Consider the following 26989-nt stretch of genomic DNA (forward strand, 5'->3'; position numbering starts at 1 on the left):
GGATATGATTTCTCTCTCCTCACATTCAACTTAGACCAATTTATACCATGGAAAAAATGTAAAGACTAACAGATTGCCGTTGCGGGGGGGGGAGGGAAGTGAAATTAAGGGAAAAATTCTGAAATTCAAAATAAATAAATAATTTTGTTTAAAAAAAAAGATATACTGAAGTGAGGAAAAACTCTTGGTGCCACCAGAATCAAATCAGAGCAACTTTAGGAGGATGAGAGGATGAGGCAAATTGCCTTCTCCCCTCCTTAACTCCCCATGGAGTTCATTTTTTGGTTGAAACTTGTTGATAGTTGAAATCCTAAAATGAAAGTTAATAGGAAAGGCTATCTACAGAACTTTATTTCATAAATGAAACTTCATGATCTGGGGGCACTCTAAAGCTTAAGATATGAACTAACCTTAATCAGAGAAAGAAAGAGAAGGGTCTGGAAGAGATGGAGACAATGAAAAAGCAAATAAAGGACAGATAATGGAAACAACTGAATTCCAGATCCTCCAAGTGTTCAAAGCCCCAGGGCCTCCCCACCCATCTTGTTATGCCTCCCACCCCAACCCATAAGAGCTGGCAAACTCACTTACCTCCTTGAGGGAAGTGATCTAGAGCCAAACCTCCATCACACAGGATAAGCAAATTCCCAAGAAGTCAAAGTAGTGGGTAGAGCTTGACTTGGGAACAGGTCACCATTGCATATCATCAAATGAGACAAGGGGAAAATGTTCAACTGCCCTAGAGGACTGGCCAGTCCAGATGTGCTAGAAGTTAAATTCCTGAGATGAGGACCTGTTTCTCTACTCAGGTGCAGATAAGCAGTGAAAGTAGATGTGGATGTCTTCCCCACCTAGTCACACATTCTTTATATTCTATCTTCCTCTGGAAATATGTAGTTTCCAGAATGCCCTGGGTAACCCCTGCTGTATTGGAGGAAACTGAAAGTTGAAATGAGTGATAGAACTTAACCAAGAAATGAACCTAGTTCATTCATTTTTATGATGGTGCTTTTGTTTTCTCTTTTCTCTTTTCTGTTCCCTTTTCATTTTTTTAAATCAATCTTTCTTTCCCAGTTAGGTAGTAAAGTGGTCCAGAAGAGGAGGTGGCTCAAAGGTAAGTATGTAGAGTGAATTAGGAAGGGCATTCTCAGTGGAAGAGAGTATAATCAAAGCCATAAAGGTGGAAGTGAATCTTTCTCTGTTGAAGAATAAAGAGATCAATCTAACTCACAGTGTGCATTTATGAGATCATAGGCAATGGAGAGCTGATGCACAAAATCATATACTTTAGCAATATCCTCAACTTGTCAAAAGAAGATGATGATACCATTCTCATATAGACCCTCTGGGTCAAACCTACAGAAGGGTATGGACAAGAGACAGCATCCTTGCAGTCAGTTACAGTCTTCATCATTAGAAGGAATATCCACATCATTTCTCCTCAGGAAGCAGTTAGTGGTGCAGCAAAGAATGCTGGGACCGGACTAAGGAAGATCTGAGTTCAATTTTATCCTGGGACACTTGTTAGCAACCCTGGGCAAGTCATTTAACCTCTATCTGACTCAACTATAAAATGAGGATAAAAATAGCATCCTATTTTCTCAGGGTAGTTGTGAGGATCAAATGGAATAATATTCATAAAGCAGGTAACATAAAATATATTCTGTTGTTGATCTGCCATATCTCACTCTTTGTGACACCTTTGAGGTTTTCTTGGCAAAGATGCCAGAATGGTTTATCATTTTCTTCTTCAGTTCATTTCCCAGATGAGGAAAACAGGGTGAAGTCACTTGCCCAGGGTCACATGGCTGTTCAGTGTTTAAGGCCAGCCTAGAACTCAGGAAGATGAGTCTTCCTCAGGTGCTCTATCCACTGTACCACCTTGCTGCCTTGAAAAATTGTTTTTGATCCAACCACTCTGGAGAGCAATTTGGAACTATGTACAAAAGACTATAAAATGGTATAAAACTATTTTTAAATATTACTATATTCCAAAGAATTTTTTTTTTAATTGGAGGGAAAGGAAGGATCTACTTGCACAGAAAATATTTATAGAAACTCTTTTTTTTGTGATGGACAAGGAATTGGAAATTGAGGAGATGCCTATCAATTGAGCAGTGACTAGATAAATTGTGGTATATGACTGTGATAGAATATTATTGTGCTATAATAAATTAAAAGTAGATGCTTTCAGAAAAAAAAGGCTTACATGAACTGATGCAGAGTGAAGTGAGCAGAACCAGTTATGCTCAGCAATATTGTACAGTGAAGAAATGTGAATGGCTTAGCTATTCTCAGTAAAACAATGATTCAAGACAATCCCAAAGGACTCATGATGAAAAATGCTACCTACCTCCAGAGAAAAAATTGATATTGCCTAAATACATATTGAAGCATATTATTTCTTTCCATCTTTGTACCTTTTTTGTTTCTTTGGTTCCCTTCCTTCCTTTCTTTTGTTTTCTCTCTCCCCTCTCTTTTTTCTTCCATATCTTTTTGTATAGAAATGATGAATATGAAAATGTTTTACATGATTGCACATATATAACGTATTTCAGATTACTTATTGTCTCAGAGAAAAAGGACAGTAGAGAGGGAGGGATATAATTTGGAACTTGAAGTTTTTTAATTGGTGGGGGGAGATTATTTAAATGGGGAAAAAAGAAATACTTGTCCACTTCCTTCCCCTGGAGTATTTTGAGTCTTGAAACACTTTGCTTATAACACTCTCCTTTATTCAGGAAGATATTTCTTAATCAAGAAAACCATCAAAAAGACTGTTAGATGGTGACCAATTTCAAAATTGTAAAATTAAAAGAAATATTACTATATAAAATGGAAAAACAGAATTATATTTGATTTACTAAGATCTACCATGGAGAATGCTCCTAACATTTGGGAGCAAAGTCAACTTTCCTTTTTCTGCTTTTCTGAGCCTTGATGGGGAAGACAAGTGGAAACATTTGACCAATAGTTGACAGAAGGTTGAAAAACCAAAATGAAGGGCTGGGAATAAGAGAAAAGAAAAGAGACTAGCATCAGAATATAGGAGATAGTTTTAGAGCTGGCAAATACTCAAGGAAGTGTCTAGAATCCAATAACCAAGTGAAAGAAGGGGTAGAATAGAAGTCTGAAATAAAGGTCCAAGTAAGGAAGTAGACTTGAACCGGCAAGTAAATATGAACTGTGAATTCCTAGATACCAGATTTTTTAAGATCATAATAGGGGCAAGGTAATTAATTATACAATTGACCAAAAGAGAAAAATATTTCTCTATTCTATGAAAACCATATTGATAAAGAATTTGTCTAAGTCTTTGCTCTCCTCACCACCTTCTTATCTGTTTTGTCTTGGCTGTTACTAATCCTCCACTTTCTGGAATTTCCCCTTTTCACTCCGCACAGCATTGTTTGTCTGAGTTCCTTAGTCTCCTGCCCTTTCAGACTGGCATGTCAACAATACTTTTGCCAAAAATCTAACAAAAAGAAACCCATAATGGACTGTGGGTCAAAACATTGCTTTGGTGTCAAAATATTCTTGTCTACTTCCTCTTAAAGCAGGGTTTCTGGGTCAATGACCTTGTTTTAATAACATCAACAGTAATGATATTTACACATATATAATTCCATTTCTTTAGAAGGTTTCCTTTGTAATTCTATGTGTTTTATTTTATGCATTTAAAAACATTATTCTAAGAAGAAACCCATTGGATTTATCAGCCTGCCGAAGGGGTTCATGGCACACAAAATGTTAAGAACTCCATTTTAGAGACTTCCTGGATGGGGAAGGAACTCAGACAACTATCTAAGCACGTAAAGCACATAATTCATATACACATGAATCCACACATACACACACATGCATGCAACAGATTTATACACATGTGTAAAGGTACACAGCATGTGTATCTACTGTGTTTATATACGTGCATATGTATATATGTACACATCTTATGGTTATGTTCATGTGTGTATATGTCTTTCTATATATATATATTTATATCAGAAGCAATGAGTGTGATGTAAAAAGACAACTAGCATTGGAGATATCTAGTAATGCACAAAAGAAAATAACTGGAAAGCAAGGTACTTCATAGCCCCAACTATCTACGTACCATAACTCAAAGAATAGATAATGAAGTAAAAATGATTTTTTAAAAATAAATAGGTAAGTACAACCTGATAGTTATCACAGCAAGGACACTGATGCATTGATGATATACTTGTATCTTGGTACAATCATTCTGGAAAAAAATTTAGAACTGAACAAAATAAAATATCCAATAATACATGTCTTTTGGTCCAACCATACTACTGTTGGCCTATACACAAAAAAAGATCCTTCATGAAAAAAATATATTAACAGAAGCTTTGTGTATGTGTGTATTTGTGTGTGTGTGTGTGTGTGTGTGTGTGTGTGTGTGTGTGTGTTATGGCAAAACACTGGAAACAAAAGAGATACTCATCAATTCAATAATGACTGAGAAATCATGACCTATTAATATAGTGGAATACTTTTGTGCATTAAGAATATATGAAATAAATGATTTTGAAGAGACATGGAAAGAACCATACAAACTGATTCAAAGTATAGTGAGCAGAATTAGGAGAAAATTTATACAGCAACATCAATTGTAAAAATGAACAGTTTGAAGACATATAAACTAATGGATAAATAAATGAGTAGAACCAAGAAAACAATTTATTCAATAACCAAAATATTGTTAAAAAAATTGAAAAATGCTTAGACCTCTGATCATCTTAACAACCATTCATAATTCTGGGGGACTAATGGTGAAGTATTCTTATACACTTCTTGACAGAAAGGTTACAGATTAGAGATGAAGAATGAAACAAATATTTTTTAGTACATGGTCAAATGAGGCACACATGAAAAATAATCCAGTATCTTTACTTAGCCAAGCAAAGTTCCAATGTTAATGAATATAGGAGCTAATCTTCAACACACACTAATTTCTGTATACTTCTACCACTTTCAAACTCCCTGGTATTTTCATTTTTCGATATCTAGGTAAGTAAAGAGGCCAATATTACCCCATCATTTCTTGGATTTCACAAGCATCTCACAGGACCCTGAGAAACATGCAAAGAAAGGATCTATCCTAAGAAATTTCTCATACTAATGAGAACCAAAATATGGTAGCCTTGCGTAAAAGAGAAAACCTGCTCTGAAGTCTTAAAAGCTTGTCAAAGGATCCCAGAAAAGCCTTAATTTATGGGATGAGACATTTATTATATACCAACACACAGGGTTTGGGACATTAAAGCTTCTTCCTTGGCATTTATGGCCTCTGCAGAGCTTGTACACTTTCTGTGGAGAAATCTCCACATCTCACAGCACAAGGATGATAGGAAGGAAGCCTTTTATTAAGGTTTTTTTTTTTTTTAATGTTCCACCAGTGCCAAGCAGTTGGGAAGAGTATGGTCCAGCTGGCTTCAGGCACCCAGGTTATAAATCAGGGGGAAATGGCCCTGGTGCTTGGCAATATGCAAAGACTCAGAGAAATTGCCAGTGATCCTTCCCTCTCCTTCTTTGCTTGTGTAAACTGTTTACAGAAAGTTATGTGGCCGCATACACCAGAAGAATGGCATCTTAATCCCTAGTAATGCTTATGAAATGTAATTGCATGAACACATTTCATAAATTGCCTTTATCCTTCTATAAATCTATGTAAATCATTGGTACCTTTACTGCTCAATTTGGAGAACAGAGCCCCAAACCCATTTGCTAAATGACCTCCTTCTTACTCTCCTTGATTTGGTTCAAGGCTCCACAGTGAAATGCTGGCCCTTTCCTGGAAGGCTGAAAAGCCACACCAATCATACCTCACTCCACCACAGCAGATGCTTTTCACTGTTTTCTCAAACACTGGGGGATTTGGAGGAATCTAACCCCTGAATGATCGTGCCAACCACTTTCCCCATGATTTTTAAAATCATGTGTCTCCCATAAAGGAAAAGGAGTCTGCCTGTTTCTAATTCATTTACACTTTGAACAGCAGATGGCAGGAGGAAAAATAACTATTTGAAGTGCTAGGCTGTGAAAAAACTCAATCAGCTGAATGCTCCCAACCTATGAGATGCATGGAATGAACCTTGGTGGTACAGACTTTCCCTTATTAGAAGTTAAGACGGATGAGGGATGAGATGTATTATAGAACAACAGAGTCCTCTCACTGGACCCAGACCTGAGATTAGTCAACAAAATGGAAGAAAAAAAAGAGAGAGAGGATGAGGGAACAACTTTTAATTGACACTCCTACTTCTATTCCAATTTTCATGTATTAAGAGTACAGTATTTTGTGTTAGAGATGCAGCATGATGAAGTAGATAGAGAGCCAGGAAGATCTGGGCTCAAGTCTGACTTCCAGTCCATGTTACCCTGGAAAATCTTTCAACTCTGCAGCTCATTCAATTCTCTAAGACTCTCAATTGCAAAGATGTGATCTGTACTGGTAGAAGGAAATTCCTCACCCTGAGTTCCCTCAACCAATGAAATCAGACTAGAGTCTCTGGTCCTCCTGTCCCCAAATCATATTTATACAATCATTTAAACTTTTGGTCTGATAAATTATCATAGATCTTGCAAGGAGACCCTTTAAAAAGTACTAGAATCATTAGAGACTAAAGAATTAATCTAGTCTAACCTCCTCATTTTACAAATGAAGAAACTAAGTCCTTGAGAGGTGAAGTGAATTTCCCAAGGTCACATAGTAAATAAATGACTGAGTTGAAAATTAAAGCTTATTTAAAAGGAGAAAGTAAGTCTCAATAGGGCAGTTAGGTGGCACAAATGCACAGAGTGCCCAGTTTGATATCAGAAAAACTGATCTTCCTGAATTCAAATCTGGTCTCAGACACTCACTAGCTGTGTGTCTCTGGGGGAAAAAAACCCCACTCAACCCCTTTACCTCAGTTTCCTCATCTGTTAAATGAACTAGAGAAGGAAATATTGGAAATCACTCCAATATCTTTTCCATGAAAACCCCAAATAGGGCCGTGAAGAATCAGAAACAACTGGACAACAATCAATCAAAATTGATTATTAATACTGAGAAAATAATAACAGGTATATACAGTGATTTATGATTCTGAAATCTTTTCTAATTTGTGTCTAATATGCACCCTATGATATATGTGAAATAGGTATTATTATTTTCATTTTATGGATGAAGAAATTGATATTGAAAAAGATTAATTGATTTTTCCAAAGTCATCCAAAAATAAAAGTCATAGCCCAGATTTGAATGTGACAGTTTTACAACTCCAAGTCCAGTGTTCTCTGCCCTGCCTGGGCCATTCTTCTTAGTCTCTGCTCTCTGATGACTCCATTCCATTGTCTTTACATCATTATATTCCTTCAGTGGAATAATAAAATAGCATGCATTTATATGATGTTCATGGTTTACAAAACACTTTATATATGTCATCTCCTTTGATCCTTAACATAACCTGTGAAATAGACCAACAGCTTTTATTAGCTTCATTTTAAAGGTGAGAAAACTCAGGAATTACAGAGTCTAAATCTGCTTTCCCAAGGTCCTATGACCATTGAATAGTGGGAAAAGGACTCAAATCCAAGGTTTCTGACTCTGACTCCGACTACTGAAGAGAGCATGAGGGTTGTGTAAAGACCACAAGATTTGGAATTAGGGATTGTTGTTATTCAGTCATTATTGATGTGTTTGACTCTTCGTGAATCCATTTGAGCTTTTCTTGGCAAAGTTGTAGTGGTTTGACATTTTCTTCTTCGACTCATCTTACAGATTAGGAAACTGAGGCAAACATCAAGTGACTTGTCCAAGGAAACAAGGTTAGTAATTGTCTGAATCATGATTTGAACTCAGATCTTCCTGACTCCAGGTCTTACTCTCTATCCTTTGAGTCATCTAGCTGCCCCATTAGGCTCAGATATTGACTCTGCTTTCTGCATAACCCTGGGCAAATCATCTTTCTAGGTTTTAGTTTTTTGGGTTTTTTTTTTTTTTTAGTTTTTCCAAGGGAATGGGGGCCACACAGCTAGGTAATTATTATGTGTCTGAGGCCGGATTTGGACTCAGGTACTCCTGACTCCAGGGCCGGTGCTCTATCCACTTCGCCACCTAGCTGCCCCTGGTTTTAGTTTCTTTATATAGAAAATGATGACATTGGATTGATGACCTCTAAGTCTCCTTATGACTTTAAATATATGATTTTACATGCCTTGGTTTTTTTAAATTTTCATACAATATTGTAATTTTAATAACATTATCACGTGCTATTTGTCTAACTTTGGCATTGGTGGCATGTTTTTAGTATAGATTTTGCATCTTATTTGATCTGCAAAAAAGTTAGCAGAAAAAAATTTTCTCGATTCATTCTCATTGGAGTATCTTCCTCAAGTGTGTTAAGCATAGCAAATAGCTATTACTAAGCACTAGGTACTGTGGAACCACTAGTCCCAAATTCAATAAAATTTGTATAATAAAAATATAGAGAAGATTGTTTGAAGAGCTTGTACAAGGTTCAAACCAAAAATAGGTTTAAAAAAGTTTAAATGGGGGTGGCTAGGTGGAGCAGAAAGCACCACCAGGAGTCAGGAGTACCTGGGTTCAAATCCATCTCAGACACTTAATAATTACTTAGCTGTGTGGCCTTGGGCAAGCCACTTAACCCTATTTGCCTTGAAAAAAAAACCTTAAAAAAGTTTAAATGAAAATGCAGCTTATTAGTGTTAGAGGGGACCTTCAGGATTTAGTTCAGCTCCTTTATTTTGCAGAAAAAGAGACCAAAGACCAAGAACCAAGGAAATAGAGTTGCCTTTCCAAGGTCACACAGAGCCTTGCTCTTGAAAAAGAAACCACGTTGAATATGAGAAATTCAGAGAAAAATGAGAATGCCTTGTGAATTGATGCAGAGCCAAGAAAGCAGTTAGAAGAACCATTTATACATTGACTACAACATTGTAATTGAAAAGCAACTTTCAAAGCTGTCAGAACTCAGATTAAATACTACAAGTGACCTTGACTCCAGAGGATTGAAAATGAAAGATGCTTCCCCCTTCTTTATAGAGAAGCTTATAACTGTAGGAGCAGCACAATATTTCCTTGGCTGTCAGATTGTGATCATTGCTTATTTTACTCTATTATGCATGTAGCATAATTGCTGGTAAGGGATGGTGAAATATTTTTTTTAAAAACAGCAATAAATTTTTTTCCAGAAATGATGCCATGAATTATGATTCTCATGCTCCCCTATAAAATATCTTTTGACATCATTGGCAGAGACAGAATATGGCTAATGGTCCATGAGGCTCACTTAATATTTTACTTTTTCACCTTTGCCCCTTAGATTTAGACCCAGCTAAGTCACTCTAGTCTCAAAGTAGTCCAAGAGATTAGAGTCCCAGATTCTATTCTTGAGTTTATAAATAAGCTACTGGGTGATTTGGAGAAAATATCAGTTAGTAATAACTAACCACTTCAGTTTCTCCTTCTGTAAAATGGGCAATAAAGTTCCCTAACCTACACAAAGGTATAGGATAATTCATGAAATAATACTCCAATGAAAGAAACTATGTAAACATAAAATGTTATTATTAAGCTTCATAGCTGTTCTCAACTCCATTTAAAAGCATGATGCCATGCTTAGGAGGGACTCCAATATAATGGGTCACAGAAACAACAGCATAATTCACTTTGAGCTCTTCATAGGAAAGCTACTGGATGTGTTAAACCCATTTTCTTTTCTCATTTTTTATTTTCCCTCTTAGTTGAAGAAATGCATGCTGGAAATGATATGGACTTGCCTTTTAAAAAAACTCCATTTCTTGTAAAGTGCTCATTTCCGAAGTATAAATGCTCATACTACCTCTAAACCTCCATGCTTTTGTAGCCTAGGAACCAAATTCAAGACACTCTGTATCCTGGGATCTTCTGGGGCCCCAAGATAATCGCAGGGATTAGTTGGTCACCAGAGTATAGCCAGCATCTTCTGAGGGAATGTGGGAAGGGCAAGGGAGAATAGGCTCAATCAATTCCAGATTTGGACTGGAGGCCAGTTCCCAGAATCCCATTCATTTGCAGTCAGCTCTCAAGAGATTTATATAGAAGTATTTTGTACTACCACTTCAAAGGATTTTGGAATCATTACAAAGAGACTGGAGTTAGCCTCTCTCCAGGATAGTATCAGGTGTTAAGCCAGTCATTATCAGTTATACTTTACAAAACTGATCTAAAGGTGGTCCTAAAGACCTATGGTCTAGAAGCTCACTCCACTTACTGGGTTTGATATGTGAATGACAGTCACTTTGCTTCTCTACTGTGCTGATCAAGGAATCTAGCTGGGGGAGGACAACTATTCTTTTTTTTTTCAAGCTGCTCCCTACTGCCTGGATGGTAACTTATTTTTGTTTTCCATCACAAGAATAATTAGACCATTTAAGAGAAGGTCACCATTCTGTTACTAGTTTACAATGAGAGTGGTAGGTGTGTTTTATGTTTTATTCTGAACCTGTGGTCTTTGTTGGATGAGCAAGGTAGATGCAAAGGTGGCATCCTGCAGCTCTCCTCAATAGATGAATGGATAGACAGACAGATAATAGATTAGATGAGACAAATAGATAATAAATATGATAGGCAGAGAAAGATGGATAGATGATAGATCAATATATATGATAGGTAGAAATAAACGGATAGATATATTATAGATAAATCATAGATATGATAGCTTTGATCAAAAGAGATAGAGGATAGATTAATAGATACATATACAGATGGATAGATACATAGATATGATAAAGATAGGTAGATAGATAGGTAGATGGATGAAGAAACCTTTATTAAACACTTCATATGTGCCAGACTATGCTAAGGACTGGGGAAACAAGTATTATTAGCAAACTAGACCTTGCTTCAAGGAGCATGCATGTGTTAACTTCATGTTAGAGATAGGAAGAGAAATGCAGTCTTATCTCTCAGGAAGATACAGTGAAAGTTCACCCATCAGAGTTGGGCCCAGGGGCAAAGAGGACTAAGATGACCGTGTACCATCATAAATATAATCACATAAGGATCCACAAGATATCATTGGTGACTCTTTTGGGTCCCTCTCTTACCTGGCATTTCTGAAATGATATCAAGAGGTAGGAATCCTCACTGCATTTAATTTAGACAGTGGAAAAAGTCCAGCAAGTAAGTTTCTTTAATTGTCAGTACTTTGACTCCAATTAGTTAATTGTACATTCCTTGGTTGAGATAGCTTAGTCTTTTTTGAAGGTAAAACAGTTAACTAGATTAAGAAGTCAATGAGATGGACTTAAACTACAGTCCCAGACTCAAATCAGAGCATAGTGTCATTGACTTAAAGCTGGAAGTCATCTTAGACCTTAGAAGTCATCTAGTTCAATATCATCTTTTCCCCCAATTTCTTTTTCTTCTTTTATTGCTAAAACTAACATTTCTAGTATAAAATTGAATAATATTAGTGACAGTATGTATCCTTGTTTCAACCCTTATCTATATAACTGGGAAGGTCTCTAGTTTATCCCCCATGACATATAATGCTTGATGATGGTTTTAGATAGATACTGCTCATCATTTATTTATTCATATGCTTTTTTTTTCCTGATGAGGAAACTGAAGCCTTGAGAAGTGATTTGCCTCTCATAGATCTCCTTATTTTTCAACCTGCTGCACTCATTTTGGTTTGCTTTGATTTCTCTACCACATCCTTGGGAGAAGTAACTTTCCCTCTCCCTGCCCTTTTCTTTTCAGGTGTGTGTGTGTGTGTGTGTCTGTCTGCTCCCCACTAGCGTGTGAACTCTTTGAGGACAGGGTCTTTTTTTTTTCTATTTCTTATTTGTATCTTCAGAGTTTAACACACTATCTGGCACATAGAAGATACTAAATATTTATTCAGCTTCCTTGCCCAAAAGTTAAAGGTAGTAAGTGTCAGGGCCAGGATTTTAAACCAGGCCCTCTGACTGCTAGTCTTAAGGATATATTGCCCACTCTACTATGCTGCCCTTGTGGATGCCAGGAATCACAAGACAACAGAATTATATCTAGAAGATATCTCTGAAATCATCTAGTCTCCTCATTTTACAGATGAGGAAACTAAGGCTGGGAGAAGTCCGAGACTGAGTGAGAGACTTGTCTAAGATCACATAAATAGAAAACACTAGACATGGGATTGGATCCCAGACCAGGACTTCTGATAGAAGTTATATCCCATCTTCAAGAATTTCACCATGCTTTTCTCATCCTATAATTCCCAGAAATTGAAATACTTGAATTCTAATTTTAACACTCGAGAGCAATGCAATAGCCATAGCTCTCTCCAGTGAGAGTCTTGGCTCATACAAATGAAATTTGGCATGGGTACATTTGAGCCACTTACATTAGGAGACCATTACTGTAAATTTGTTCAGATTCTATTTAGAGGAAAAGTTCAAGATGGCATGCTTTCACATATACAGGTTTAAGGCCCAAGGCCCAGACCACAGTGCATCTCACTTTGGATAGCCTAGACAGTTCTGTCCAACTAGGAAACATTCAGCTGTCTAAGCAATAGAAGCTGGTCGAGATGATTAGGAAGGTTATAACCAAAAAACTTTCTCGTTTGCATTTGAAAACCACACAATATTTTACAACATTCCTGTCTGTTAAGCTGCTGGGAAGTGTACCACCTTACTGCCTTTTGCATAATGAAGCCAAGCTTTTCCCTCAGAGGCCCCTCATAGCTTTGATCAAATTTAGAAGATGAGGGGAATGATGAGTAAGAGCCTTGGGAACCAGACAGTATTCTCACAGACATTCTTAAAGGGTTTGGGGGGGGTGGTGGAAAGAGTGCTGTTTGTTTTGGGGGATGAGTTTTTTAAGTCATACATCATTTTGGTAAACAAACCTTATAGTATATGGATTTATCAAATGCCTTACCCAAATATTTGCTATTTATAAAATAATCAAGGAAACAGACTTATGTTTATTATTCCTTAATCATCAGCAGTCTGATGGATTAAAAACAGTCTTATTTTTCCCTCTTCTCCCTATATCAACTCCTTTCCCCCTCCAAAGTGATGGCGCCAATGCTGTAAATGCAATGCTTCCTTTTAAAAATAAAATCAAAAGAAAAGGAGAAAAAAAGAAAGTCGAATTAGTGACCTTGCTGAACTGTGGGCATGGAAAGAGGGCAGGTTAGGCCTTCTGGCCAATGTCCAAAGCCCCTCAGGGCAGTGATCATGATTTGAAGCGGATAGAGTTGAGGAGGAATACAGTCAATGTCTGTTTCCGGTTCACAGGGGCCTCAACGTCACCACATGTTTTGGATGTCTGACCAGTTTCCTGACTTTGAGTGCCTCTGACTTTAAACATCAAGGATTGGCACTGAAAAGGAAAAAGACACACACACGCAAAAGTCAATCCCAAACACTGCGAATGGGTCCTCTCCTTGGTTTCTCCAAACTTGTATTAAACAAATCTATCTTAGGAGCTTGTACTTCTCTATACCTGCCCTGAGAGCTTGATGGTGAGTTGGGAAGTGTGGGTCTGGAGATTCGGGTTGGAAAGACAAGGCTCCTGAGTTAATTCTTGGCACTGAGCTGAGATCCAGCCTTTTGGCTTGACTTTATTGTAGTAACTAGTAAGCAGTGAGAGTGCAGACCCAGAAGGGTGTGTCAACAAGAGGAAGCCTTCTCCAGCTGGTTCTCTTATGAGTATTGCATTCAATGGCTGGGATCTGTATACTGAGTGTGTATACAAAGGGCTTGTGATTTGTGTGATATTTTTAGACCTCTCTGGCTAAAAGAAACAAATTCTCCAAAGCAATGTGTGGAAAAAAATAAAACCAATGAGTTCAAATGCATCTTTTGGTAGTATTAAATACTGAAAAAAAAATTTGGGGGGGGGAGTGTAAGTTAAACTGATGTCAGAAAAAGTCTGATTAAACTTAGAACCTGGAGAAAATGCAATATAATAGATATAGATATCTATTATATAACATATAATATATAATAATAAAGATATAATAATGCAATATATAAAATATAATAATAGCCAGCATTTATATTGTGATTTAAGGTTCTCATGCATTATCTCATTTGACTAATACAGCAATACTGTGAGGTATGACAAAACATTCTTTCCCCCATCTCCCTAGAGTAGTGGGAGGCTGTGGGTATAGAATATTGCATATTTTTCCTCATACATGATTATCTATTTGTCAGTTTTGCCTGTCTTCCTTTGTTTCAATGGGAGGAGGCCTAAAAAATAACTGTACTATTAAAAAGCAAAAATCACTAATAAACTTTTTTTAAGATTTGTTAAGCAAATGGAATGGAGAGGCATCATGATCAACATAATAGAGTCCTGGCCTTGAAACCTGGAAGACCTTGCTGAGTTCCTTTGGATCAGAAATACCTTTGTTTAAGTCCCACCTATGAAGTCATTTAAACTCTCATTGTTCTGAGCAAGTCTCTTTGGCCAAAAGTTACAAAAAAGGAACTGAGCTGCATTAGTAAAGAGTTTCCTCACCTGGATTATCCATCTATCATTGGAATCACAAATCCTATCCCTACTTCTAAGTGATGGAATTATGAATAGTTTTGTGGAATCCTAGCTGTACAAGCAGTCTGAAAGTTAAAGAGGCCAACTTTCTCATTTCACTGATTAGGAAACTGAGATGCAGAGAAAAGGAAGTGTTTTGACCTAGGCCACAGAGATAAGACACAATCCTCCTGACCAAGGCCAACCATCTTTCACTTTGGAATCCCTTCTGATGTTAGCTAGTATCATGGTAATGGGCTTTACCTGTTCCTTTGACTTGAAAAGTCATTACTTAATGCCTTAGCTTTTTGGGATATCAATAAATGAGCAGGAAATCATGAAATAACCTAAGAGATCTTCATAATCAGTTTGGGAACGCATGTATGATGAAGAGGAAACAAAATTCAACTACTGTTCTTGCCAGCAGTGGGGGAGTTAGTGAAAAGAAAAGAGAATATTACACAAAGAGAAAGGATTTATCCTGTTGCCTAGTACTCAGAGTAAAGAAAAGCAGCTTGTTCATTAAAATGGTTCAGGCATGAGGAGAAAACAAATATAACACCTTAGGGTGACTAGGTGGTGCAGTGGATAAAGCACCAGCCCTGGAGTCAGTAGTACCTGAGTTCAAATCCAGCCTTAGACACTTAATAATTACCTAGCTGTGTGGCCTAGGGCAAGCCACTTAACCTCATTTGCCTCGCAACCCCCCCCCAAAAAAAAAATTATAACACCTTCTCTTTATGAAGGAGGTGGGGTGGGGGGCAAAGCTTAAAGTCTAGAAGACTAGTTCAAATCTCACCCTAACATTGTGTAACACCTAGGATTTATCAACAAAAAACAGAAGCAGTTATATACGCTACATTGGGTGAGGAGAGTTCCTACACTGAGTCCCAAAATTGCTAGAAATCCTGAATCCTTTACAGATATTTGCATAACAGGGGTCAACAGTAAGACTTAACTGCACAATGCATTATTCTGAGAAAGAAGATGCCCACTCAAAGCACTGAGTTTTCAGTGACCATCAGGAATAGAGAGATTGTCTTACAGGTAGAAGAGTGCTAGAGATAACTCTTAACTGGTTCAGAGATCAGATTTCTAAAATTTCAGTATAAGCCTTTATACTAGAAAAACTGGCATATGCAACAGATAAGAGTTATATTTATTGTTTGCTTTATTATTTAGATTTTAAGTGATGGGCAAAATGTTACTATGTTTATTAAATTTGAAGATATGAATGTTTCTAATAAAATATATTTTCCCTCAGAAAGCTGGTTATTAAACATTTACCAGCACCCCCTTGTTTATAAGGCAGTTAGGAGATGAGAGAGAGAGAGAGAGAGAGAGAGAGAGAGAGAGAGAGAGAGAGAGAGAGAGAGAACAATTTTGTGCTAAACTTTGGAAATGCAAATAACACCAAGAAAGACAGTCTCTATTTTGTCTTCACTTTGTTCCTTAGTTTGATAAATTCATTTTAATGCCAGAAGACAATGTTGTTGTGGCTAAAAAGAAAGATTTTAGCTGATTTGGGGAACTATACCTTACATAGGTTGCTCAATTTTGATAGGCTTACCACAGGTCCTAGAAATATATTTCAGTCTTATAGTTTCAGAAACTAGAATTTACTAGTTCATTCAGAGGTGATGAGACTCTAAGGAAATGATTCACACAAAAACAGCTCTCATAAGAGAAAGATTTATAAACCTAACTAGAATGCCAATTTATTAATTTATCATGTGAGATAAATCTGGCACAAGAGAATTATTTGCACAGGCCACTCCTATTGGGACAGACCACTCAGGAAATCAAATTACACATTAGAAAGTTTACACGAAACTAAACCATTGGATACATGATGGTCTTAAGGCATGTTTCCAATCACTCCATGGTCATCTAATGAATCAGTAATGCAATGTGGTATAGTAGAAAGTACTTTTGAAATCAGAGGACCTGATCTTGTCCCATTAGTAATCTGTGAGATTACTAATCTGGTCCTCAGTTTCCTCATGTACAAAATAAGTGGGTTAAAGGCAACAAAGTAGAATAGTAAAATAATTCATGTTAGAATGCTAAATTCAAATTTCACCTGACCTTGGGAAACCCTTAATAAGGAAGTTATAGGCAGCAAGGTACAAAAGGGAAAAAAGCACTAGATTTGTCAGAGGACCTAAATTCAAATCCTAAATCTGTCACTTAGTTCCAAGCATGGCTCACCATCAATTTAACTACATTCCATGAACTCTGTTTTCCTCATTTGTGAAAGGAGAAAAACCAAACTAGATTACCTCTGAGATCCCTTTCCAGCACTAGATCCAGAATTCTATGATCTTATCCTTCTGTACTCTAGGTTAATTTTTTTGGCCTGGAAGTCAGAACATTCTCTTGAATCATTAGAATAAGAATACCCCTTTTCCTGGGACAATGAATGAATGAATGAATGAATGAATGAATGAATGAAAAAGTATTTATTAAACATTACTTTGTGACAAACACTGTGTTAAGTGATAGGGAGAGAAATAGAAAAAAAGTAAGTCAACATTCTAATAAATTCTTACTCTTTGATCACTCTTTTTTCCAGAGGGTCCACAAAGCCCATAGTGTATCTGTTATGGCAGTGTGAGATGTTGCAACTCATGACATCACAGTTTATCTGACATCAGTCATATTGCAGCATCTTTGATGAATTAAGAGAGAAAACTTGTTCCATCACTACATTTGGAAAGAGGCACCCTAGACTCATGAGGAACAAACACATTTATACCAATCACTGTAGATGGTTGCTTTATAGAAATATGCAAATTTTAGGGATGTGCTCTCTTCTGGATTTGTATCCCCCGTTGCACTAACTAAAAGTCTTCTCAATGTTTTTGTCTCTATCGGAGCCCCTGTTTCCCACAGATCTGCTTCAAACTTTATCACATTTAAATGTCCTCATTCCTTCTTCAAAATTGTTGAACCATTGGGTGACTTAAAGAGGGCATGAGAATTGCCTTCAAGTATTTGAACAGATGTTACAAAAGATGAAGGACTGACCTCAAACTGCAGAACTAAGAGTAATATATGGAAGTAGCTAGAATGTTGCACTTGGAATCCAGAGTTCAAATAAGAACATCTGAGTTCAAATCTTGCCTTAGCCACTTACTAGCACTGTGGTCCTGGGCAAATCATTTAAACCCCACCCCCCCATGCTCAGTTTCCTCAACTGTAAAATGCAGCTAATATAAGTTATCTATCTAGGGTTGTTGGGAGGATTAACTGAGATAGTATATATAAAATACTTTGCAATTGTTCAATTGCTATAGAAATTCTAGTTATTATTATTATTATTATTTATTATTATTATTAGGAGGAGGAGGAGAAAGAAGGGGAAGGAGAAAAAAGGAGAAGGAAAAGGAGGAGAACAAGAAGAACAAGAACATGAAGAAGAAGATGAAGAACAAGAAGGTGAAGAAGAGGAGGAGAGGAAACAGGAACAAGAGAAGAGACACAGACAGAAACAGAAATATGAACAAGAAGAAATTCAAGCAAAGATTGACTGCCCACTTGTCACACATTGTGTTTCCATTGTGTTTCAATGGAAAGAGTCCTGGGTTCAAGTACTGTTTCTACCACTTACAACCCTAGGCAAGTCACTTCATCTCTCTCTCTCTGGATTCTTCTTTGTAAAATAAAGAATTTGAATTTGATGACCTTGGTTATTCCTTCTAGTTATAAATCTGTCCAGAAAGGATGCTGTTGACAAACAGGTCAGAGTAGATAGATAGCCCCTGAGGTCCTTTCAATTCAGATCACTTGTTTTTGTTCCTTATTTTGATAAAACTCCTTCATATGCTACTATCAGTAGAATTTGGTAACAAGCTACTTACCCTTTAGTGACAATAAGTCCCACCCAACTGGAGAACAAATTTTTAAAGTTGCTTCTATTTCCTTTATAAGACTCTTGAGCTATTTAAAACTAGGTATCTAGGCTGCCAAGTGTTGCCAGTATCCTTTTATGAATGGGCTATTCTTATCATAATTCTTTTGTAAGAAGCAAAATGGGTTCAAACTCTGGCAGGAAATAGGAAAAAGACCCTTGAAATGAACTAATTACTATCAGATCTTTAAGACCAGGATGCTACTTCTTTTTCTTTCTTTCTTTTTAATGCATAATACAAAATCTACCATGTTAGGGTGTGTGTGTGTGTGTGTGTGTGTGTGTGTGTGTGTGTGTGTGTGTGCAGCAAATACCTCCAGAAGCAAGATCTATGATACAGAGCAATGTTGATAATCAAGCTTTGTGCTGTCTTGGCTAAATGCAGCCTCTTTCAAGAGCTAGAGAATGGAATGGGAGGGAAAGGCTCCTTTCGTGGGATTAGAAATGAATGGAGGTCCTAGTAGTCCCTTAGGATTCTTCTCAGGATGCAACATAAATGACTTTCTCTCAGGAACTTTTGCCTCTGAGCATTCTAGGCACTGGACCAGATGCTCCTTGCTGGAAGGACTCTATTGTATTGTCTGAAATAATACATGCTTCCTTCTAGGATTCCACTGGAAACTCCCCAGTATTATCCTTTCCCATTGCATTTTGAGTTAACTGGACCATTTGATTTTTTTTCTTTCCAGTTAAGACAAAAAAATTGTATGAGAATAGTTGAGGAAAAACTGTAATTGATATGTCTCATAATTCCTAGAAGGAATTTTGATTCTGGAATTGAAGGGAATGGGTTCAAATTCTGCCTTTGACACAACTTCTGTGATCCTGGGTCCATTACCTTGCTTGTCCCATATCTCTTCTCATCTGTAAAATGAGGTGTGGTGAAAAAGATCCTCTGAGATCTCTTCTATCTCTAATCAATGATCTTATGATTTAATAAACTAACACATCTTTAATAATTCAGTTTATTTTTTATATGAGAGTTTTTAATTCATTTTTCATTTAGGTTCCCCACATCTGGACTTCTTCTTAGTGTGTCCATGTCTTCCCATTAAAATATGGTAGCCAGAACTAATAAGAAAATGAATGTGAAAGAGAAGAGGGGATGGAGTAGAGGAGTAGGAGAGAGAGGAGAAAAGAGACAGAAAGGCACAGAGAGAAACAGAGAGACAGACAGAGATAAAGACAGAGACAATCTCAAAACTAGGAACCAGGAATCCTAAGTTTCAGCCTTGCCTCTGCCACTGAATAATAACTCATGTTTCGATGTGGCTTTTAAAGGTTAAGAAGTATTACACTTACAATACAAAATGTACAATAGAAAATGTATTTTTACTCTCATTTTATGAATGAGAAAACAGGTTCAAAAAAAGTGAAGATCTTGCTCACAATCATATAGTTAAGCACATGACAGAGTTAGGATTTAAAATCAGGTTTTCTTCTGATTCTTTACCCGAAGTTCTTTTCACTGACTTCAAGAGTTCAGTTTTTCTCAACTTTAAAATGAAGAGATTGCACTCAATTATTTAGATAGCTAGGTGGATCTGGATCTGGAATCCAGATGAAATGAGCTCAAAATCTGGCTTCAGAAATTTACTAGTTACATGACCCCAGGCAAGATACTTAACTTTTGCCTCAGTTTCCTTATTTGGAAAATGGGGATACTAATAGAATTCACCTCTCAGGATTGTCGTGAAAATCAAATAGGATAATTTTTGTAAAGCATTTTGTATATCTAAAAGTAGTATATAAAAGAGGCAGCCAGGTTAAAAATAGATAGAATACTGGGCTTGAAGTCCAAAAGATTCATTTTTAAATCCAGTCTTACATATATACATACATACATACATACATACATACTTCGGTGTGAGATCCTAGATCCTAACCTCTTTTTTCAATAGTTTCTACCTTCAGGGTTATTTTAAATTGTCAGTCATCATAACAGGCTGTGAGATGGAAACCTAAGAGATTTGTCTATGAAGGAGCTTTTCAGTGATACATCCTCAAAATGTGACCCATGGAAAAGACTGAGCAAACTATATTGTGAGGATCAAATGAGATAAAATTTGAAAGAACTTAGCACAGGGCCTGGTGTCTATACTGTATAAATGTTAGCTACCATTATTATAATTATAAATGCCACTGAGAAATTATTAATAATTGGAATTTTTGTAGAACTTTAAAGTTTTCGCATGGTTTTACACATGGTACCCCACAAAGCTGTTGTAACAGTAAATCAATTGACAGAGTTAGCATTCAAAAACAGATTTTCTTCTGATTCCTTAATTCTGCTATTATTATCCCCAATTTACAGATAAAGAAACCAAGGCTGAGAAGAGTTAAGTGGCCAATCATGTTTATGCAGCTAAGTTTCAGATGTGGAATTTGAACCAAGGCTTCTTTTATACTAAACCTAAAAGTCTATCTACCATACTTTAATTGTACATCACTCCTTAATTGTATCTAACATTTCTATGGTAGCCTCCTGAACATGTAAGCTGTGCCTTTGTGAACTTTAACAAATGGAGGAATTAATACAACTCATAACCATCTAAAGTCTCAGAAACAGAATTCAAATTTCTGATTCTTCCTCATTTTGCCAGTATTTCATACTTTCCTTACTATGTTGCCCATTTTAATACAAGCAATCCAAAGCTAAATGCACAATTAATTTAAATGGATGCAAACTTAATCCTAGACATATGGTACAAGCTTGAAATAAAATATTAAATGAATTGTATAGTTATTGACATAACATGACATTTTTTTGAAACCCACATTCCAGTAAATGAATTACATTATTTATATTGGTTGGGTGCTGGTGGTTGTTGATTTTTTTGAATAGTGCCCTTTGAGAAGCTGCCTTTAGGCATCAGAACAGGAATGAAAACATTGGTTCATATGAATCAAGGCAAGGAAATGAATTTCAGGACATTATTAACTTCCTCACTTGTCTGAGCTCAGCCAGTCTTTGCAAGTTGAGAATGATTATCTGATGTCATTTGGATGCTTACTACCAGTTCATAGGAATCCAGATGGTATACATCTTTGACTCAAACACACTGCTGACATGTTTTTTTTTTGCAGGGCCTCAGAAAATGGAATTTCCCTCTTTTTATCTTAAGAAACAAATTCCAATCCATTGTCTTGCTCACCTGCATCTCCCTCCAAAGGACTGAATTGATGTGAATTCAAACCACAATTTGCTCATGTTACACATCCCAACAGATGTCCTTGGCTATTTTTACTTGTCAGTCATCATTAGCATTGCTGATACCAGTTTGTAAAGTGGAAACCTCAGTGAGCTTTCTATGATGAAGCCTTCTGATGACACATCACCAAGGTGTGATGCATAGAAAGAGCTAGACAAACTACCAGCTGGGAAAATCCTTTCCTTCTCAGTTTTCCATAGCAACTTACACCATTTATTTAAGCATCTGGCTCTATTGATACAATAACCTTCCTACAAAACTGAGATTTCTATGCTTTTAACAACCTCTCTGTCTGTAGGGCTATTGTGAAGATGAGGAAACTGAGGCATGGGGAAATTGAGTGACTTATACCAGAGCCATATCTGAGGTAAGCTTTGGACTCAGAGCCTTTTGATTCAAGGTAACTCTCTATGTTCTTGGGATTCATAGAATATTTGGCAAACTATTACTGTCCAATATAAGAAGAGGAATGGAATAAGTAGAGGAGAGGAAAGCCTATGGAATGTGACATAGTCAAAGACTCTAGGACCATTATGTGCAGCATCCTACAGGTATTAGATACTTAATAGATTCAAATAAAATATAGAAGATAGTAACAAGCATCAATTTTTATATATTTAAAAGATACTATAATATTATTCTCCATGAATATGTAATTGTTAATCAATCAATAAGCATGTATTTGATGCCTGTTATGTACTAAATGTTGAAGGCCAAAAAACCAAATCAAAACCAAAAACATAATAGTGCCTGTCTTCAAGAAACTAGCATTCTATTGGAGAGGACAATACATTCATATGTTAGTGTATATAGAATATATACAAAATAAATCAAAGATAATTTTTAGAGAGAGAGCACTAACAACTATGAGAAAGAAGGAAATAAATGTTTCATTAATGTATCTACCATGTGTTTGGCATTGTGCTAAGTCTTTACAAATATTATAAGATTTGATCCCTACAACCACCTGGGAGGTAGGTGCTATTCTCACCTTTATTTTATAATTGAGGAACTGAAGCAGACAAAGGTTAAAGTACTTACCCAGAATCAGGTCTTGCTGACTTAAGCCACCCAGTTGCCTCTCTGAAGAAAAGGCAAAATCCAAGATAACTGAAGGAAATATGGCATTCTCCATTTGAGATCTGAAGCTTTCACTGTAATACATGTTACTTGGGATCAGAGGATTTTTAAGCTTGAAGGAACCTGAAGACCATACCAACTCCTCTCCTTTACATAGGAAATTGAAATTCAGGGAGTTGAAATGACTTGCATCAATGGAAGATCTGGGATTGAAATCCAGTTCTCCTAACTCCAAAACCATTGCTTTTTATAACAAAATGAATATAAACATCCATGAAAATAAAAATTTTCTTTTTTTATTAAAATACACATGTGCAAAAAAAATGATTAGAAGAGGCCCCTACATTGCTCTATTGTCAATGTCTGCCTATTTGCAAATCAACTCCCAGTCCCTATTTTGGTAACAATATTAAGAAAATCTGTTTAACCTTTCTGAGTCTCAGTTTTGTTATATATCAAATGAGGGGGATGGACCAGATTACCTCAGTTTCTTTTAGGTTCAGATTTATGATGCTATCATCTAGTTCCCTTGAAAGTTTGTGGATCAATTTGAAACCAGCTGAGGAGATGAATGGAGAATGTGAAGGGTGAAGGAAAGACAAACATTCAAGAGAAGACATCATTCTGTGCTTTGCTCTTATCCTCTCTCCTGACTTAGAGTTTCCAGAAATCCATCCTTCCTAGAATTGATCCTTCATTTATTGCTTTGTCTAATGCCAGTCTCAGGTTCTGAGAATGGAAATAGGAAGTGAGAATGATGTACATGATGGCACAGCATTCTAGTTCTGACACTGGTAGTCAGCATTTGATAAGTGAGCTCTTCCTTTTCCTTTCCACCTCCTTGGCCCCAGGCTGAGTCATTCTGTGCTGCCTGTAATTTAAATACTTAAAGTTAGCATTCCCACTCCAGATCCATTGGTCAATTGATGATCAGTCAACAAGATTTATTAAGCACCAATTATATACAGGCCCTATATACCAGACCCTATATACCAGGTTAAAACAAAAATGAATTTCTCTCTCACCTATGGCTCCAAGATGCTGTGATATGTGAAGTGACCACACCCCAGTTAGCCTTCTCCACAGACAAGCTAAAAACCAGGTTGAGGGTTAACTGATAAGTTCTAACCTGTTGGTGAGGTAGGGGGATATCTACCCCAAGCATATGAAGACATACCACAAAGGAATGAAGACAATTTGCTCCAAAGACCATGACCAAAACAGGTGCTGTGAAGCATTTGAGCTTGGTCAGACATCAAAGATGCCAAGGATCTCCAGTGCATCCCAGGTTATTGCAAGTCATTCTGACTTTTGCCCTGCCACCGGACTTCATTGACTCTGGAAAAGAGAGTGTGGCTAATGACTTTGTGCAACTCTCCCTCACTTAAACCCAATTCATGTGCCAGTCAAGTTTTTGAAAACAAAAGATGAATAGGAACAAAGACCTTTGCAATGGTAAATGTAAATGACCTAACTTTACTATGTTTCTTACCTGCAGAAGGGGAACATCCTGCTTACAATGATTTACCTTTTGATGCCTGTATTTTCTTTTCTATTATGATACTCATTGAACATTTAAGAATCCTTCATTCAGTTGCTTCTCCAAAATGACCAAGACCAAGCAGCCCACTGAATTTGGGACTGTTCACAATGTAGAGGTGAGGCATAAAGTTGTATCTCTAGAAGACATTTTTCCTCATTGGAATATATAATTCTGTACTTGCCAATTTTGTAACAGTAATACCCAGTCTTTTATAAGCATGAAATATAGACAAATAGAAATGGTTTCTTATGCTAGCTAATCCCCTCTATCTTCTCTATTGACTTGATACAACACCTCTAACAAGAGCCCCATCTGCAAGGATCTTCCAAAATGATTGTCATGAAGTAAGTATATTCTGAGAATGAATGTGATTTGACTGGGTAGCTCCATGTGATCTTATGATTTTTTTCTCTTTGAACCCTAGGATCAGGTATTAGGTAGCAAACTTTGGAGATCTGTAAAGTAAGGATATGACAAAGAACATATGGACTTGTGCAGAGAAAAATTTGAATTATTCTTCTTAGTCCATAATTATCTCACATATTTCAACTAGGACTAGAAGTTGAGGACTACAAATTTTCTTTTAAAATTGCATCCAAACCACCTATTGGAAAGCTTGAACACAGTAGGCCTGAGGGATTGAATTGGATTAGACTTCAAATCACAGTCCTGTTATTAGATACTTAGACTTTCAGATTAGTCTTATAACTTTTCTTGAAGTAGAATGAGTAATAATTTAAGAGTGAAACAGAGGTCTGGGAAGGTCTCCAAATACTTGGCCATTAGGTTATGATCTATGAATGCCTTAGCTACTTTCATTCTTGAATTGTATCCTACCAACATGTCTTTCCTCTGGAGAAACCTCCAGGAGAGTAGGCATCATATTCTCTCTACCCTCCTTGATAAGTTTTGGTTCTCTTTATCTTGTTAGTCAAAATACCTTAGGACTGAGCAGAGAGAATGCTCCAAAACTATGACTGTGTCCTTGGCAGTAGCCTCTACCCCAAGTACATCAGACTCAGAGGTCAATGATGAACTCTTGAAATGATGATTGAGAGGTGGTGAAATTAATTTTCTTCTTTGTAAGATGAAGACAAGGAGTAACTAGAAAAGAAAACATGTCCCATAAATTCCTTCAAGGCCATTTGGTACATTTTTGTCACTGGCATTCTTACAGGTAATATTATTGTAAACAATGACAGGCCCATGGGAGCCACCAAAAGTATCAATGAATAGGGACTTTGGGGTCAGAGGAAGGAATCGTTCATTTTTAATAGTCAAATGAGAGGTTCTATAAAGATAAATAAACCAAAAATAAACTGGTGATAGCAATCTGTGCTTCATAGGAAATAACACAATGACTAGGTGTTGTTAAGTGGAATGAAATTCTCGGTTGTATTATGTACATGAAATTCATCTAGAAGTCTCCTGATACTAACGCAAAGCTAAGATGTGATAAGATTAGTGAAATTGGCATCTATTGACTTTTTAACAAAGGCTGTAGATCAATAAATTTTCCAGAAAAAAATTATAAGAGAATATCTAACTTTATAATTCACCTGACATACTATGTACCAAAGTACTGAGAAAACTAAATGTGTGATGACCAATTTGCTGTTTTTAATCATAGAGAGAAGAAAATTAGACAATGGAAACAAAAATGATGAAATGTGTCAGAATGCTAGGATTATAAATATAGAAATAAAAGATCATTTAGTCTGACCTGCCCTCTATTTTCCAGATCAGGAAACAAATCCAGGAAACAAATTTAAATTAAAAAAACCCTAGAATTTAAAAAGAAGTATTCTTCAGACTATAAACCAGTAATGATAACTTTAAATCTTTGCAAAATCCTAGAATTGGCTATTAAAAAGAAATGATGTTTGAGTATTTAGAAGTGGAAGAGAGGGCTAGCTTGAGTTCATCAGGAAGATGTCATCCTTGGTTGACATCATTTCTTTTTCAATTAGATTGGAAGATGACAAAACCATAGTTAGTATTGCTAGATTTATTTTTCCCCAAATTGTACTGATTTTATTTGTATTCATTGAAGAAGCATGACAGACTGAATAGGGTTTTAGATTGGAATCTAGAAGACTGGGTTAAAATCCTACATTAATCAAGCCATCTAATTGCTCAGTGCAACATTTTCTTCACCTGAAAAATGAGAGAACTAAACTTGATCACTTGTAAGGACCCTCCTAGAGCTAAATCTACAATCATTTCCAAATAAATTCTCCCTTGCCAATGCTTCTAATGAATTCTTTTTTCTTAAAGAATTAAAATAAAGATTCAAATAAAGCAGTAACACTAATACAATAGACAGATTTGACATTTTATGCAATATTCCAAACCCCTATAAAGGAAAGGGGATGATGGGGTATTTTCTTAACTCTTGTCCAGGGCCACGCTTGTTCATTATAATTCTACAATAGGGTTTCACTTTTTTTCTTTCCATTTACATTGTCAAGGCACTTAAGATATTCATTTCCTGAGTCTGCATACTTCCCTTTACATCAATTAATGTGTCTTCTTGAATTCATATTTTTTTCCACACTCATCCCTTTTTTTAAGGCAATTAGGTTAAATGATTTGCCCAGAGTCACATGCTCTTGACTCTAGTGCTTGTGTTCTATTCACTGCACCAACTAGGTTTTTCTCTATCCTTCCTTTTAGAATAGTAATATTCAATTCCATTT

The sequence above is a fragment of the Macrotis lagotis genome, chromosome 5, assembly GCF_037893015.1.
Source record: "Macrotis lagotis isolate mMagLag1 chromosome 5, bilby.v1.9.chrom.fasta, whole genome shotgun sequence".
Taxonomy (NCBI): Eukaryota; Metazoa; Chordata; class Mammalia; order Peramelemorphia; family Peramelidae; genus Macrotis; species Macrotis lagotis.